We start from the raw sequence: 17,667 nt of genomic DNA, 5'->3' as shown, positions 1-17,667 counted from the left end.
CACGATTGTCGTTATTTGATGTTGTCAAGGGGATTTATGATATCCAAATACTGGTGAACATGACGTATCTCCTGAGAGGAATGACGCGTTTCTTCGGAGAAGGATGACGACAGCACCTGAGCACAGTTCTTGGAAACATCTCCGTCCACAAAGACACTTTGTTCTTAAACGTGACACTGCTTCTTTTTTTTTTTTCTCCGCTGTGATTTCTTCGCGTTTGGTGATGGTCGACTCCGAGTTTCAGTTTTGAAAACTCTTTTGCACTAAAGGGCTTTTGGAGTTGAACATGTTTAGCCAACCCAAAGTGTCAGTATTACTTTGTTTTGTACTTGTGTGTGTGTGTGTGTGTGTGTGTGTGTGTGTCAGCTGAATGTAATAACTGATCCGACAGCTTTAATATCCATTTGATATTTGATAGGGAGATTTGCCAGCAGCATTTTGAAGTTGTTGTTCAATCTATTTTAAGACCCTAGTCCTGTTTTATTTCTCTTTATGCTGTATGTGCGAAGCTTCAGTGGAAGGCTGTTTTTAAGGAAGTCCCAGTTTGTTAAACGCTTTACATGCGCTTTTTGTATCAAGTGGTAATTCAGCAGTAAATGTGCATGTTGTCATATTTATGTTGGTAATATATATATATATATATATATATACACCTTTTCTGTACATCTTTATGAAAATACACATAAAAAAGCTAGTTGATTTATTTTTTTTGCTTAAAAGTGTTTTGTCGAATATCACAAATGGGCTTTTCCTGTTGCTCAAACAGAGCATTGGCGCTTGCAACACCAAGGTCATGGGTTCGATTCCCAGTGAAAGCAAGAACTGATAAGAATGTAAATGTGTACCTTGATATGCAATGTAAGTCGCTTTGGATAAAAGCGTCTGCCAAATGTAAATGTGAAGGGTTAATAATATGAAGGGCAAATCAATAATTAGTTTTCCCCCAAATTATTACCTTTCATGAATTAACATATTTAAAACTTAAAGGGATAGTATACCTCAAAATGAAAATTCTGTCATTTACTCACCCTCATGTCTCACAACCCGTAAGACTTTCGTTCATCTTCAGAAAACAGATGATCTTTTTGATGAAATCTGAGAGCTTTCTGTCCCTCCATTGACAGCTACGCAATTGACACTTTGACGCTTCAAAAAGTTCATAAAGAGATCGTAAAACAAGTGGTTTGGTCCAAATTTTCTGAAGAGACAATCACATTATATGATGAACAGACTGAATTTAGGCTTACGGGTTTAGAACCCGGTGATGGACGCTTTCAAAACACTGCTTCGTTCATGAAGTTGCAAAACATTTACAAATCTCGTTTCGAAACGTGTGTCAAACTTGCCATGCCACCTCATTTCAGCAAATAAGGCTTTGTTACTTCATACAAGACGGTGATGACGTATTTTTGTAGGCCAACCCGGAAGTTGACATCACCCTGGTTTCCTTTGCATTTGGAAAATTGTAGAAAATAAGCTCTGTGACCAACAAAAATGTATGATTCTCACACATCTAGTTTATCATAATAATCTTGACAAATTAACAAAGCTTTTATGAACGTTCAAGTTCAAATGCAATCGGCAGAAGTAAAGAGCTATAAACGAACTACACCATGGTCACATGACTTCAACATTACCATTACTAAGCTTCTGACAACTTTCAGTTTTCCCTGAAGTAGTTTATAGTAGTTTGCAAGAAAGATTATAAACACAACAAGGCTGTGAAAGTGAGTTTTTTTTTTTTTTTTATGCTTTATTTGAACATTCAGTTTACTACAGTGTGGAACAAAAAAAATGAGAACACGACAATTAGTATTAAGAATAACAAATATAAAGAATAGTAAAAGAAAACACTTCAACAACACCATAGCACAAAACAAAAACAGAACTAGACAGTAACTAAAAATAAACAAGAATGAAAAAAAGAAAGAAAGAGGGCATTACTTATATTAAAAGAAATTTAAACATTAAGGTAAAAAGTGTAGGTCATGCAAATTGTACTTGTTCTGAGTCCTTTGGGGTTAAGAGAAGATGAAATTGTTCTGAGTCCTTTGGGGTTAAGAGAAGATGAAATTGTAATCAAGTAATGTTTTATCTCATAAGAATACCAAAAATAAAATAAAAAATAGGTTTACAATTCGGAAACTTATATTTATGAATATAAAATCTACATAGGAAAAGAATTAGATTTAGATAAAGAATTAGATTTAGAATTAGATAAAGCAGGCATTTGAATTGCTTCAAAAAATCCAAAAATAACAGTTTTGGGATTCATTGTAACTTTGGAAAGTTTGTTTATCTCAAGCAGTATCTTTCAAAATTTCTCGGAGTATAACTGCATGACCAAAACTAATGTGAACTAGTGAGTAGATGAGTTTACCTGTTCGGCAATGACGTTTAGCCATTTATTGGCAACAATTTTTTCAAGACAAGAAAAAAAACCTTACAAAACACAAGGGATAATTACTGATTTTTTGGTAATAGAATAAAATGTAAACATATCTTGAGCTTGTGTTAACCACATACCTTATTTCATAGATTTAACCAAAAACCCTTTGACTTTCCATTGAAACCCCAACTAATCAAGCCAAAGGTGACAGTTGCAAGGAACCCAAACTCCCTCAATTGACAGAAATGGAGAAAGATAGTTAACACAGCAATCTTTAGTGGTAAAAGTGATAGTTCTACCATATTTGTAACAAGGAGTTGATTTTGCAGTCTTGGTTAAACAGAATATGCCGAATGATCTGACATGTCATCACTCTGCTGCAGAATTTCAATGTCATCAACATTGATCCCATGTGACCATGTATGATTATGACAATGAAACGTGTTGTCTAACTCCAATAGAGTTTAGAATATATCTACATGGATGTTAAAATCACCAAGAAGTAAGATATTATATTAATTCTAACTGAAATTCTTTGATAAAGTCTGTTATAAATGTGCCCTGTATACAGAAGCAAGTACAAATGTCAAAAGTGAATTTTAGTGTACACTAGATAACATTACATAAAGCACCATCTCTTCAAAAGAATCATACTTGAAACCAGACCTCAGAGTAATACTGGAAATATTACTTTAAATTACAGCAACTTTCGTGCGAGACTCATGTTTATAACAGTAATCTTCAGATGAAGACTCAGTTAAAGTCCCCCTGTGGTGAAAATCAAGTTTTTAATGTTGTTTATATGTCTATGTGGTGTTTTTAATATTCTTTAAGACAAACCATGTGCAAATTCATAAGTCAACACCATTCCTGAGTGATTTATGAATCTTAGAGTTGTGTCATATAACTCCCGGGGGTTGCGCTTGGGTCGGAATGTTGGTGATAAAGCACAACGGATTGTTATTGACAAACTCTTGGGGAATGCGGACATTCTATGTTTACAAGAGACTTTTTTATCAAAACAAGATCTCGACAAACTTAATTCTGTTCATGAGGATTTCCATGGAGTGGGAGAATCCACAACTGACTTGAGTATGAGAATAGTGCGTGGTAGAATACCTGGGGGTGTGGCCATATTCTGGCATAAAAAGTACGATCCACTGATCAGTGTGATTAGATTAGAGGTAGACTGGTGTATAGCAATCAAAGTGGAGAATAATAAGAAGGTCTTTGTAATTTTGAACGTGTATACTCCATATGAATGTAGCCGAAATGAAGATGAATATACTGTATGAATAGGCTTGCTTTTATAAGTGCTTTTATAAAGGAAAGTGTATGTACAAGTATATTTATATTGGGGGATATGAATGCTGATATCTCTGATAATAATTCTTTGTTTGGCCAACAGCTAATCAGGTTTTGTCAGGATAGCAAGTTGACTTTTTCCAGCCAAATATTATTGCCAGCAGACAGCTATGCATATATCAGTGAGGCATGGAATACAACATCTTGGCTGGATCACTGTATATGTACAGCAGATGCACATGATTCCCTAGATAAATTTGAGATATTGTATAACCTGGCTACAACAGACCACATACCAATTTCAGTTATGTTAAATGTTGAAAGTTTACCTGAGATGACTAACTGTGAAAATTCTGAACAACATGGAAAATTAGACTGGGCAAGACTCACAGCAAATGATCTTTTGGGATATAAACTATTGACAGAGAAGAGGTTGAGCAATGTAGAAGTGCCAACTGAGACAATTGTGTGTGATAATGTTGATTGTAAGAATCCTAAGCATAAGTATGATTTATGTGTGATGTATGATGAAATAGTGGACTGTTTAGATAATGCTAGTAGACCTTTCTGTCAAAAAAGGGTAAAAAGTTATAATTTTAGGGCTGGATGGAATGAATATGTTTCTGAACTGCATTTGCAGGCCAGAGAAGCATTTAAAAACTGGATTTTAACGGGTAAAGCTAGGTATGGCCCAGAATTTGAGGAAAAGAAATTGGCAAATGCTAAATTTAAATATGCTGTACGGTATATAAAAAGGAACGAGCTGTCCATAAGAGCAAACTCAATGGCCAAGAACTTTCAGCAAAATAATGTTTATGAATTTTGGAAAGAAGTTAAGGCTATCAATAATAGTAAAATACCACTGTCAACTAGTATTGATGACCCCCATGTTGGGGCTGAGAATATTGTTAACTTGTGGAGAAAATATTATGGAGATATTTTTAATTGTGTTGAGGGGAAGGAATTTAAAGTTGGTCATGTGCCGAACGATGAAGGTATGATTATTACATCTGACGAGTCAAGTACGCAATTGAGAAACTGGCTGAGAATAAAGCATGTAGTAGTATAGCTTTATTAGTAGTAGTAGTATAGGTGGTCCAGATCGAATAACAGCTGAACATTTGAAGCACGCTAGTTCAAGGATCACAGTGTTACTTGCTTTGTGTTTTACAGGATTTTTAATCCATGGTGTGTTACCTGATTCCATGATAACAGTTTTACTAGTGCCAGTAATTAAAGATAAAACAGGTAAAATAACTGGGACAGAAAACTATAGGCCAATTGCATTGGCAAGTGTGATCTCTAAAGTATTTGAGCGAATCCTTATGGATAGGCTCAAAGAGTATTTAACAACTACGGATAATCAGTTTGGTTTCAAAGGTAAGCATGGCACTGATCTATGCATGGGAACGAGGGTTACATACGTAACCGAGACGTTCCCTTTCGTGGTCACTACGAGTTACGTCGGATGACGACGAATGGGGTCCCCAGTCTAATCACGCCACCTCGGCTGTCTTCCAGTGCCCTGCGCAAGTCTGAGCTCCCTATCGTGAGACTAGCATGGACGAAGGAGTCCTACTTAACGCAGGAATACCAAGGTACACTGGGAAGCATATCTCAGAGGAAATATGCAATTATGCCCAGCCCGAAGGGGGGGGGGACTTGGAATACACATATGACCCCGAAGGGCTGCATATGGAGTATCACTAGGGTGTCCAGCTGCAGGTGGAATATTACAACCCCAGGGGTGGCAAGGTGGCTTGCCGAGGGAAAGACACATGCTCAGAGAGGCTTACAGTGGAAATACACATGTGGGGGTCGCCCAGAGGGGGAACCATGCACATGGAGGCACCTAGCCAAGCGCGAAAGCTGCCGGAGGCATAACTCTAGCTTTGACGTCGACAGTGCTGGAGGAGACTCAGGGCTTATTAGGCTCACCTGAGGAGAATATCGCACGTATCCCGTCCGTTGAGAGGAATGGCGAGCAAGCGAAAACACCTGCGCAGAGTCTAGTACCGACTAGTTGAAGCGAGTACATGAGAAGAAACTGGCTCCACTCGGAGATTATAGAATCTCGCGAATGTATTAGGTGTCGCCCAGCCTGCAGCTCTACAGATGTCTGTTAGCAAGGCGCCATGCGCTAGAGCCCAAGAGGATGCCACACTCCGAGTGGAGTGGGCCGTCACACCAAGGGGGCATGGTCGACCTTGCTGCTTGTATGCCAAAGCAATGGCGTCCACTATCCAGTGAGACAACCTTTGCTTGGAGAGAGCCTTTCCCTTCAGCTTCCCACCATAACAGACAAAGAGCTGGTCTGAGGGCCTGAAACACCGCGTTCTGTCTACGTAAGCATGGAGGGCGCGTACTGGACAGAGCAGTGCCAAGGCTGGGCCTGCCTCCTCCAAGGGCAGCGCTTGCTGACCACCACCTGGTCTCGAAAGGGTGTGGTGGGAACCTTGGGCACATATCCAGGCCGGGGTCTCAGGATCACGTGAGAGTTAGCCGGCCCGAATTCCAGGCACACTTCGTCAACTGAAAATGCCTGCAGGTCCCCTACCCTCTTGATGGAGGCCAATGCAGCCAGGAGCGCTGTCTTAATTGACAGGAACTTAAGCTCCACTGATTGCAGAGGCTCAAAGGGAGCACTCTGCAGGGCAGTTAAAACCACTGAGAGGTCCCAAGAGGGTACGAGGGGAGGACGAGGAGGATTCAGTCTCCTTGCCTCCCTCAGGAACCTGATGATCAGGTCGTGCTTTCCCAGAGACTTGCCATCAACTGCGTTGTGATGTGTGGCAATGGCGGCAACATACACTTTGAGGGTGGAGGGAGACAGCCTTCGCTCCAACCCTTCTTGCAGGAAGGAAAGCACGACACTGATCGGGCATTTCGTGGGTTCTTGATGTTTAGAAGAACACCAGTTGAAGAAGAGGTTCCACTTCAACGTGTAGGCATGTCTCGTGGACGATGCTCTAGCGGAAGTGATGGTAGACACCACCGCTGGTGGTAGGGTACTCAAACCTGCCTCGTCCCGTCCAGGAGCCACACGTGGAGGTTCCAAAGATTGGGACGAGGGTGCCATAGGGTGCCCCGTCCCTGAGAAAGCAGGTCCTTCCTCAGGGGAATTGGCCAGGGAGGTGCTGTCGCGAGGAGTACTAGTTCTGGGAACCAGGTCCGGTTGTGCCAATACGGGGCAACCAAAATGACCTGCTCCTCGTCCTCCCTGATCTTGCGCAAGGTCTGCGCAAGAAGGCTCACTGGGGGAAACGCATACTTGCGTAGGCCCCGCGGCCAGCTGTGCGCCAGTGCATCCTTGCCAAGCGTGCCCTCGGTCAGGGAATAAAACAGGTCGCAGTGGGACGAGTCGTGGGAGGCAAACAGATCTACCTGTGCGTCCCCGAACTGATCCCAAATCAGCTGGACCGTCTGGGGATGGAGTCTCCATTATCCAGGGAGAGGCCGAAGCCGAGACAGCTCGTCGGCCGCAAGGTTCAGGTCTCCCGGGATATAAATGGCTCGAAGCGACCTCAGATGCTTCTGACTCCATATGAGGAGGTGGCGAGCGAGTTGCGACATACGGCGTAGACCACCTTGATGATTGATGTACGCTACTGTCACGGTATTGTCTGATCGGACTAGTACATGCTGACCCCTGAGCAGCGCACGGAAGCGGTGCAGGGCGAGACATACAGCCAGCAACTCGAGGCAATTGACATGTCAAAGGCGCTGGGGTCCTGTCCAGGAGCCTGCGACAGCATGTCCATTGCACATGGCACCCCAGCCCGTGGTGGAGGCGTCTGTTGATACAACAACATGCCTGGAAACTCATTCTAAGGGCACTCCGGCTCGTAGAAAACTGAGGTTTGTCCACGGGGTGAAGGTCTGACGGCAGGCTGGAGTCACTGGGACTTGGAACGTACAATGTTGCCATGCCCACCTCGGGACTCGATCACGAAGCCAAAGCTGAAGCGGTCTCATATGAAGCAATCCGAGCGGCGTTGCTGCGGCTGCGGATGCCATATGCCCCAGGAGCCTCTGAAATAGTTTCAGTGGAACCGCACTCTTGTCCTCGAACTGGCGAAGACAAGTCAGCAGTGACTGCGCACGCTCGATCGTAAGCTGCGCGCACATGGCGACCGAGTCAATCTCCATACCGAGAAAAGAGATCCTCTGCGCGGGGCAGAGTTTGCTCTTCTCCCAGTTGACCCGAAGGCCCAGACGAGCTAGGTGCCGGAGCACTAGGTCCCTGTTCGCAAACCTGGTCTCGAGAGTGAGCTAGGATCAGCCAGTCGTCGAGATAGTTCAGGATGCGAACCCCGTGTTCCCGGAGGGGAACAAGGGCTGCCTCGACGACTTTCGTGAAGACGCGAGGAGACAGGGCTAGCCCGAATGGAAGAACCGCGTACTGGTATGCCCGCCCCTCGAAAGCAAACCGAAGAAACGGTCTGTGTCGAGGTAAAATGGAGACATGGAAGTAGGCATCCTTCAGGTCGATCACTGCAAACCAATCCTCCGGCCACACGCACTGGAGGATGCGTTTGGCCGTGAGCATCTTGAACGGCAGCCTGTGAAGGGAGCGGTTCAAGACGCGCAGGTCAAGGATTGGCCGTAACCCACCGGATTTCTTCGGTACAATGAAGTAGGGGCTGTAGAAGCCGGACTTCATTTCGGCTGGAGGGACAATCTCGATCGCACCCTTCGCCAGTAGGGTGGCGACCTCCGCTCTCATGACAGAGGCATTGCCACCGACCATAGTGAAGCGGACTCCCCTGAAGCGGGGAGGAGACCGCGCAAACTGAATCGCGTAGCCGAGCCTGATGGTTCTCGCGACCCAGCGGGACAGTCTGGGGAGCTCTAGCCAGGCTCCCAGAAACTGCACCAGCGGGGTCATACGAACCACAGACGTACCGTCGGTGGTGCAGCGAGACGGAATGACTGGCCCAGGCGAGGGTGACATAGCGGCCCTGTGCGGGGTCACGGTCATTAGCGTCCCAAGGGGGCGTGCTCTGGCAGGGGTCTGGCGACAGAGGGGGATGAGAGGAGCGTGGCCTGTGGGCGGCGCGTGCTGTCATCCGAGAACTCTGTGACAGAGGGAGACGATAGTGGCGGGACCCGTGGGCGGCGCGCACTATGATCCAAGAACTCTGTGTGCTCAGGGTTGGGGGAACAAGTTCTTTCTTTAACCACATTAGGGTACTGCTCGTCGTTGGACGAGCAGCGGGGAGTGGAGAACAAAAGATTCTCCCCCGGCCCTCCACCGGGGGAAGGAGTGGCCCTGCTACCATCTCCTGTGAAGAACTGATTGTCAATCCTGAGCAGCCCATCTCAGGGGCGCCGCTTAGCCTGGCGTTTAGCGGGGCACAGGGCCGGAGAGGGCTGTGGCGCCTTCCTGCGGCTTCCTCCACGACGCGGCCCGGGTGGAGGCTGCTGCTGGGGCTGTGCGGGAGGGGCGGGAGCCACAGGAGGGCGCCCTCGGCGGCGAGCAGGCTGAGGATTCTGTGCCAACGGCTAGGTGAAGGCAGCAGCGGACCGTCGGGGCAGAATATGCTTGATCTCCTCAGTCTGCTTCTGAGCGGTCGAGAACTGTTGGGCAAAGTCCTCGACCGCACCGCCGAAGAGGCCGGCCTGGGATATGGGGGTGTCGAGCAGACGAGTCCGCTCGGCCTCCCGCATATCAGCCAGGTTCAGCCAGAGATGTCTCTCCTGGACCACAGCTGTGGACATCACCTGACCCAGGGAGCGTGCGGTCACCTTCGTCGCTCGGAGAGCAAGGTCGGTGGCGGCACACAGCTCATTAAAGAGCCCTGGGTCAGTCCTGCCCTCGTGCATGTCCCTGAGCATCTGGGCCTGGTAGACCTGCAAGATGGCCATGGCATGTAAAGAGGCGGCTGCCTGTCCCGCCGCTCTGTAAGATTTCGCCACCAAGGTAGACGAAAATCTACAGGCTTTAGATGGGTGCTTAGGGTCACCACGAGAGGAAGCGCTTGCCGGACACAGCTGCATCGCGACAGAACTTTCCACCGGGGGAACCCCAGTGTACCCACAAGCAGCGGCCTTATCGAGAGGAGGAAAGGCGGAGGAGGTCGACGAACAATCGCGGGAAGACAATGGTGTCTTCCAGGACCGCGTGACCTCCTCATGCACATCCGGGAAGAAAGGTATTGGGGTTGGACGCCGACGGGGGTCAGCGGCCGCACCCAAAAACCAATCGTCCAGCCGCGAGTTCACAGGGTCGGGCGGTGGGGACCACTCGAGCCCAATGGCCGTGGCTGCGGGGGAAAGCATGGCCGTCATCTCGGGATCAGACTCGGACAATGCTGGCACACCCGAAGGTGGCAGCACAGCCGAATCCTCACTTCCCGAGGACTCCTGCCCGCCTTGTGATGCAGCAATCGACATTGCATCCTCCTCTGGAGCGCCAAACGAGATTCGCGGGGCCTCCGTAGAGGGACCAGCGGTCTCAGTTTGGGCACTCGCGGGTACCAGCGCTGGAGTGGGGGGTATGGACCGTGGACGAATCGGCGGTTTGTTCCACACCGTCACCCTCAGGTCACCCTGGCCACCAGCCGAAGTACAGCCTCTCGGGGAGACCGTAGATCGGGGTGTGGATGAGGGGACTCTCACTCGAGTGAGTTCATTGAGTCTCGACCGTAGCGCGGAGATGGTCATGTTCCCACAGTGAGAACATGAGTCATCCACAAGCGCTGCTTTAGCGTGAACAATGCCCAAACACACAAAGCAGTGATTGTGCCCATCAGAAGAAGAAACATTGCGACCGCAACCAGAAGTGCACGGGTGCGGCATCTTTAAAAAGACGTGCCGCGTGCAAGCTCTTTTTGTGAGAGGAAAAGCTCCGCGGATGTTGAAGCGACCAGGGAGAAACACATATCTGTCAGATCACTGACCAGGTCAGCAGAGTAATGTGCACTCGCTGGATATCGCCGTCACACCAACACCGGAGAGTTCGCTCGTCTCGAAGGATACAGAAATGAAGAGTAATTCAGGAATCAGGCTTCAGTGGAGTGAAGAATAGCTCTCGGCTCCAAAGCGAAAACATATCTGCATGTTGCCAGCGTACTTCCTTATATACCCCCAGTAGTGGAGCGGCTAAGTGCTTATGTTTGGCAGAATCGTTCAGTTTATGATACAAGCGTGAAAATTGGCATGAGCAGTCTCCATGGGTCACTTGACAAGAAAATTGTCCGAGCCACTTGAAATTTCAAGATGGCGGCCATTTTTCAAGATGGCCGACACCTTAGTGGAGCAGTTAAGTGATATAGTGGTTTATTTGGTGATACAAGCATGAAAATTGGCATGAGCAGTCTCTGAGGGTCACTTGACAATAAGCCACCTACAGCTACTTGAAATTTCAAGATGGCGGCCATTTTTCAAGATGGCCACCACCTTAGTGGAGCAATTAGGCTTAAGAAATCATTTAGTTGGTGATACAAGCATGAAAATTGCCATGAGCTGTCTCAAAGGGTCATTTGACAAGAAACCGCCCACAGCCACTTGAAATTTCAAGATGGCGGCCTTTTTTTTTAAGATTACCGCCACCTAAATGGAGCAGTTAAGCGATATAATTATTTAGTTAGTGACATAAGCATGCAAAAAGTCTCTAAGGGTTGCTTGACAAGAAAACACTCTCAGCCACTTGAAATTTCTATTTTCAAGATGGCCGACCCCTGGATCCTCAAAAGATCAATTTTCCGATAGAAATGCTTTTTTTTTTTTTTTTTTTTCATTAAGGACGATTTGGTGTCATTTTATTTTATATGTTTTAGATTATTCTAAAGAACAACTTTTAATACATCAAAATACAGTTGTGTTGATTTGTTGATTATAGATAGATTAGACAAGAGTGAATATCTGCACTACCAGGGCACACTGGTGATATATCACTGCTATTAAACTGTGAAGAGTGGGGTTCAATGTCAGAATTGTAAAGTTAGTATCCCAAATGCTGTCTAATCTACCCCAAAACAGTTAGATAGCCGCACCTGAATTGACAGGTTGTGCCAGTGCAGGAGAGCCGAGCCAAGGTTAATGGGGTTTTAGTTAACCGGATGGTGTACAGATCGCACGGGATATAAATGGCATTGGATGAACGATCGGACTAAGTGTAGGGTTAAGGCATGAACTTAGGCCCCGTCCACACTACTGCGATTTCGTTTAAAAACAGAGACCTTTTGGTACGTTTGCACCTCCCGTCCACACTAAAACGGCAAAAATGGAGACTCAAAACGGAGAAGTTTAGAAACGCTGCCGACCCGTTTTTCGTTTTGAATCTCCGGAGGGCGTTTTAGTCTGGACGGGTCAAAACGGAGGACTTTAGAAACGATGACGCAGAGGCTCACGCTTGGCTCTATGATTGGGTGTCATCAGTCATGGAGTATACACAGGTAATATTCAGTACCAGTAAACTCCACCCGCTGGAACAGTTTCTTACAGTAAGAAACTCATAATATTGGAGTCTCAGGCGCGACTCGCGCGGAAAACGCATGCATACTAGAAATAGAACAAACGCCTATTTTTTATGTGACATGCAATGTTGGAAGCGTTTCCAGGCAAAATAGAATAGGAAAAGATGTTTATACTGTATGTCATTTTGACACAAATACATATTAAAAAATTACATTTTGATGTTTGAAAGCATTTTTTTTACAGTCTATGTTTGAAAGTCTCTAGGTTTACACCGGCACGCGCATGCCCAGTGTTGGTGAATGGTCACGTGATCCGCGTTTTCAGTCGTTTTAATGTGGACGGAGATCAATTCTAATACGCAGCTAAAACGCTGGTGTGGACGGAGATCGTATTCGTTTTAATTCTCCATTTCTAAACTAAAACGCCGTAGTGTGGATGGGGCCTTAGTTGTATCCCATACATCAAAGTGCTTGGTAAAAGGTGGTAAAAGGATAAACCCTCGGCCTCTACCTATACATTTGCTGCAGACATGGCGGAAGCCTTCATAACAGTTGAGAAAACTAACTGGGACAGATGTTTCATTTGTCAGCAGGACACCAAACTCATTCATCCGAGTTTATTCAACAGAGAGCACGATCGTACTGGTTATGATACCATTGCAAGAAATGTTCCATTATTTCATAAGATCAATGCTCTGCCTATCTTACTTAGTCCAACCCGACTAGATGAAGGTGATGGCATAGAAAACACATTGACAAGAAACAAAGCAAAATATCATTCAAGCTGTAAACTTATGTTCAATAACACAAAGCTGGAAAGGGCCCAAAAGAGAGCATCTACTGCTGTTAAAGACACTGAAGATACCAAAGATATCCATGTCAAGAGGCCAAGAGGATCCCAGCCCTCGAAAGCTTTGTTGCACATGCCTATGTAGTTGCCCCTGCTAGAACCTATTTGCATGTTTCTTTTGCCAGTGTTAGTCCTCTATGTTTTCCGGTGTAGGCCTATGGCTTGGCTTCCCCTCGCCACATCGGCGCATCATGTTTTATTTTATCACCAGACTATCACTGTGACATTTTCAGTTTAGTTCCTTAGTATTGTTTGAGATACTTTCTGTTTGTCATGGTTCCATGGCTGTGTCAGCCAGAGTCGCTGTTGCCTCTGGATCTGTTCTTATTGACATTCAGTATTAGTCAATTTTAGCTCAATTTTTTGTTTGGTGCACTGTCCGTTCAGCACCACAACTGTGCTAATTTATTAATCTTATTTTTGTTTCCCCACCTCTCAGTATTAATTTGACATGTTTAATAACTGTTAGTTAAAAAAAAAACTAACCTTGTGACCTCCCTCCCTTGTGACTGTTACCTTGTCTTGGTAAGGGAGCTTGTGTACCTCAATGAACCCTGAGAGCTATGCCGGTGAGAGGCAACTCCTGACAGGCTTTACCAAACTAGACAGGTCATGGGTGAGGAGTCAGACAAAACACAGTCAAACTACCTCTCTTGACAGAGTCTTTTGAGGAACCCAATACATTTCTATGAGAAAATGTAACATTTAAAGATCCACATGGCGGGCGGCAGTAATCCTGAAAAATTGCCGCCATCTTGAAATTTTATGTTGCTGTGGGCGGTTTCTTGTCAAATGACCCTTTGAGACAGCTCATGGCAATTTTCATGCTTGTATTACCAACTAAATGATTTCTTAAGCCTAATTGCTCCACTAAGGTGGTGGCCATCTTGAAAAATGGCCGCCATCTTGAAATTTCAAGTAGCTGTGGGTGGCTTATTGTCTAGTGACCATCAGAGACTGCTCATGCCAATTTTCATGCTTGTATCACCAAATAAACCACTATATCACTTAACTGCTCCACTAAGGTGTCGGCCATCTTGAAAAATGGCCGCCATCTTGAAATTTCAAATGGCTCGGACAATTTTCTTGTCAAGTGACCCATGGAGACTGCTCATGCCAATTTTCACGCTTGTATCATAAACTGAACGATTATATCACTTAGCCGCTCCACTACAGGGTGGGGCGGAGTTACGCGATGCAAATTCCGCAGACCCATGGCATTTCATTGCTATTGGCTCGTTTTCTATACTAAGTGAGGATAGGCTTTCTAACCGAAACCCCATTCGTCTTCATCCGACGTAACTCGGAGTGACCACGAAAGGGAACAAGAGTTTCTGTTGTCCTACCTCACTCTAAAAGTTATTTTTCTTTGCCCGTCTGGGATGGTTCCTCCGTCGGTGTGGGGTCTGCTGCTGCAAAGTTGGCAGAATTAAATGATACAAGATGAGAAATAAAACAAAGTTCCTCTTTATCAGAACTTATCTAGTCTTGTCCGCTTGACCGGAAACCCCAACCGACGAAGGGAGGATCCTTGGGCTCCTGACTGGCTCGCCAAAATGTGGTAGATTTTTCGCTAAACCTAACTATTCTGGGGCGTCTCCAAATCGACACCAATACCTTTATCTGGGGCGTCTACAAATCGACACCCAATACCTTAAACTGGGGCGTCTACTAATCGACACCCAATACCTTTATACTCTAGCTCTTGCGTCTTCAGTCGACAACTGGCCGAGTCCTACTCTAACTAACTCGCCTTCCTGACTTACTTGTTCTGTTGCTGCGCAGCATAAATGACAGACAAACTCTACCAATTGTCCTTCAAATGCTTTAATTACGGCTGGGAGAGTTTCTCGAGCAGTTCTCAGAGAAATCTCTCAGCCACATAGAATAATACATCAGGTTTTATAGGATAAAGACATGACACATAGAAACCAAATCACCTGCCTAACTCATGACTTTAATATTGTCACCTTCTATTAATATGAAGCAAGCCCCCTCCTTTTCACCCTCTGTTAGTGGCCTATGCAAAAATATCTTGGAACATACAAAAACACAAGTAAAGGGTTAAGAGTTCTTTTGATTACTCAATATGTCATGGGACAAGAGAGACAGTATATTTTTGATTTTGTTATAGTCAGCACCAGACAATTTTCCATAACTCAAATAGACAAAAACAGAACTTTTTAGTACAATGTGTTTCCAAGTGTTAGAATGTTAGCCCTGGAAAGAGGAAGTAAAGTTTATGTGTTATTACTGTTAGAATTATGGTTTGTTTAAAATACAGTTTTATAATTTTATTCATGAATTTTCTACACACTACCTTGTAACCAATCAGATCAATGTGTGATTGTCAATGAGTGGATCTCTGAGCTGGAGTGAGTGAGTGGAGGTGGGGCTCATTTGCATATTCATGGATCCACGTATACTAAATTAAGCAAGGGTGTAGTTACATTCAAGCTATTTTAAAGCATGAATAATTTTTACAAGGAAAAAAACACTTAAATATGTTATTTTGGTGATTAAAGATGAGTTTTAAGTGATACAGTTGTTGACTACAGGGGGACTTTAGAATAATAGTCTGGTTCAGGGGCTTAGCCCAAATCTAGTTTGTCCGGGGACATTTTTCCTACATTTATGGCAGTTATATGAACTTTTTTCCTTCTTTAATTGTTCTCTGCCTTCATGATTCTGAAACCATACAACACATTTGAGGATGTCAAAGTTTCACTCCTGCCACCTAAAAAGAGCCAAACATTGTCTGATGTAACTATTTTCAAGTTACATAAGAGGTAGGGTAGGAATTTGGCATAAACAGCCTTACTAACTTAAAACAAAACTTTATACTATGTTGGAATGTATTTCATAGAATAAACAGTGTCTCACTAAATCCCCACAGGATTTAGTGAGACTATGGGGTCTGGAGGTTCCTCTAGGGGGGTCCGGGGGAAATGCTCTCCCTGAAGAAAAGTTTGTGCATTTTAAAGTTAGAATAACGTCAATTCCTTATAGTGAAAATCTATTTTAATTTGAATAATTACCAAAAAATAATATTGCCGTCCCCCTCATTTAGCAAGTTTCACTCCTTTACAAATTATGTAATATTCCTAAATATTGATGGCCGGCTGGCTGAAGGTCTGGCTCCGCGAGACTAGACGTCATCAGGCTTTAGTCAGTCCTGTCCAAACTCACAGAAACACAAGGGGCAGCACTTCAACTGATTCATCTTGGTGCTTGACCATTCAACATAAATCTACAGATAGTCATAGTAAATGCCTGTGAAAGTGCGTGCTTAACTTTCAGAACATGTTGTTCATCCTCTAAACGCATAAAACCAAGGGTCAATAACACCAAACAATGCACAAGCTGTTATATTTAACTTTTAACTTATTTAATAATAGGTTTACAACCCCGTTTTCTGATATTTTTGTGTCCATAAAATGGTCAGTGATCACCAAATTCATTCATCAAAGTATCTTTCTTGTTTCACAGCTTTGGAATCAAATGGAGGTGTGTAAATAATGACAATTTATTTGTTGGGTGAACTATTGATTAGTACTAGCAATTCATTTGATCAAATGTTGGTTTGTAGTTGTACTCTTCTAAGTGGAAATATGGTTTAAAAGGTTGAAGGCAGAATGTTATTGTGTTATTATAAAATAAAAAGTATTTTTCTACAATAAATTATCAAATACAACAGACTTAATTATGATTTATGATACAATTTATGATTGTATAAATCTAAAGGAATGGTTCACCCAAAAATGAAAATTCTGTCATCATTTACACACCCTTATGTTGTTCCAAACCTGTATGAGTTTCTTTCTTCTGTTGAACACAAAAGATGATATTCTGAAGAATGTCGGCAAGGGTGAAGTTTTGATTTGAAGGTGAACATTTGAAGTGTGAACCGTTTATCGGTGTCCTGGGACATGCTCCCTCATGAGATTCATTTATTTGTTTGTTTATTTATTTTTTACAAATTGCACATGCATTGATAACATAACTGCAATAAAGTAATAGCCTAGGTAGCATTTACTTGTTTACATAGCAAGCACCTAAAAACAGTATCAGTTTCACAGAATTTTTTAAAGTGTCATGGGGTCAAACTAACTTCAACATTTTCTTATATTGAAAATGTAAATTTCTTTTCATCTCTTGGAATATCTGAAAGCCAGGTTTTTCCTAATATCTGTCATTATTAACAGAACACATATTGGGGAAAGGTCCTCTTGATTCGAACTTGTACTTGGCCTAAAAAGTGACATAGGTCTTGTAATTGTTTAACAATAAAGGCCTGTTCACACCGGGACGAATTTCGCGCGCGATATTCGCCGACGTTTAACGCCTCGTGACTAAACAAAGGGCGCCAATGTGAGTGTGCACACTGACGCGAAAAATGCCACGCGTAAAAGCGTCATTTTTTTAAAAAACGCCTCTGGTTCGTTTTTTTGGTTTGACGCGCCGCGTCAAAAACTATCCGACCAATGAGATTGGCGCCTTTGCTCATGTGTCTGGAGCTTCTGAAGTTACAGTAAAACACAACTTGGGGGCGCTCAAACACAAAACGGTCTTGCCGAGCACACATACGTAACGGCGAAGAAGATATACGCCAAGTAGCGTCTACACTGCCGGAAAGAAATAAGACGAGGAAGATGCAAGGCAATATGAATGTAGAGCTGCTGGTCTAGTAAAAATCTCTTTTA

The sequence above is a fragment of the Squalius cephalus genome (assembly GCF_949319135.1).
Source record: "Squalius cephalus genome assembly, chromosome: 4".
NCBI classification, from domain to species: Eukaryota; Metazoa; Chordata; class Actinopteri; order Cypriniformes; family Leuciscidae; genus Squalius; species Squalius cephalus.
The sequence above is the reverse complement of the archived record's forward strand: the minus strand, read 5'-3'. Positions refer to the sequence as shown.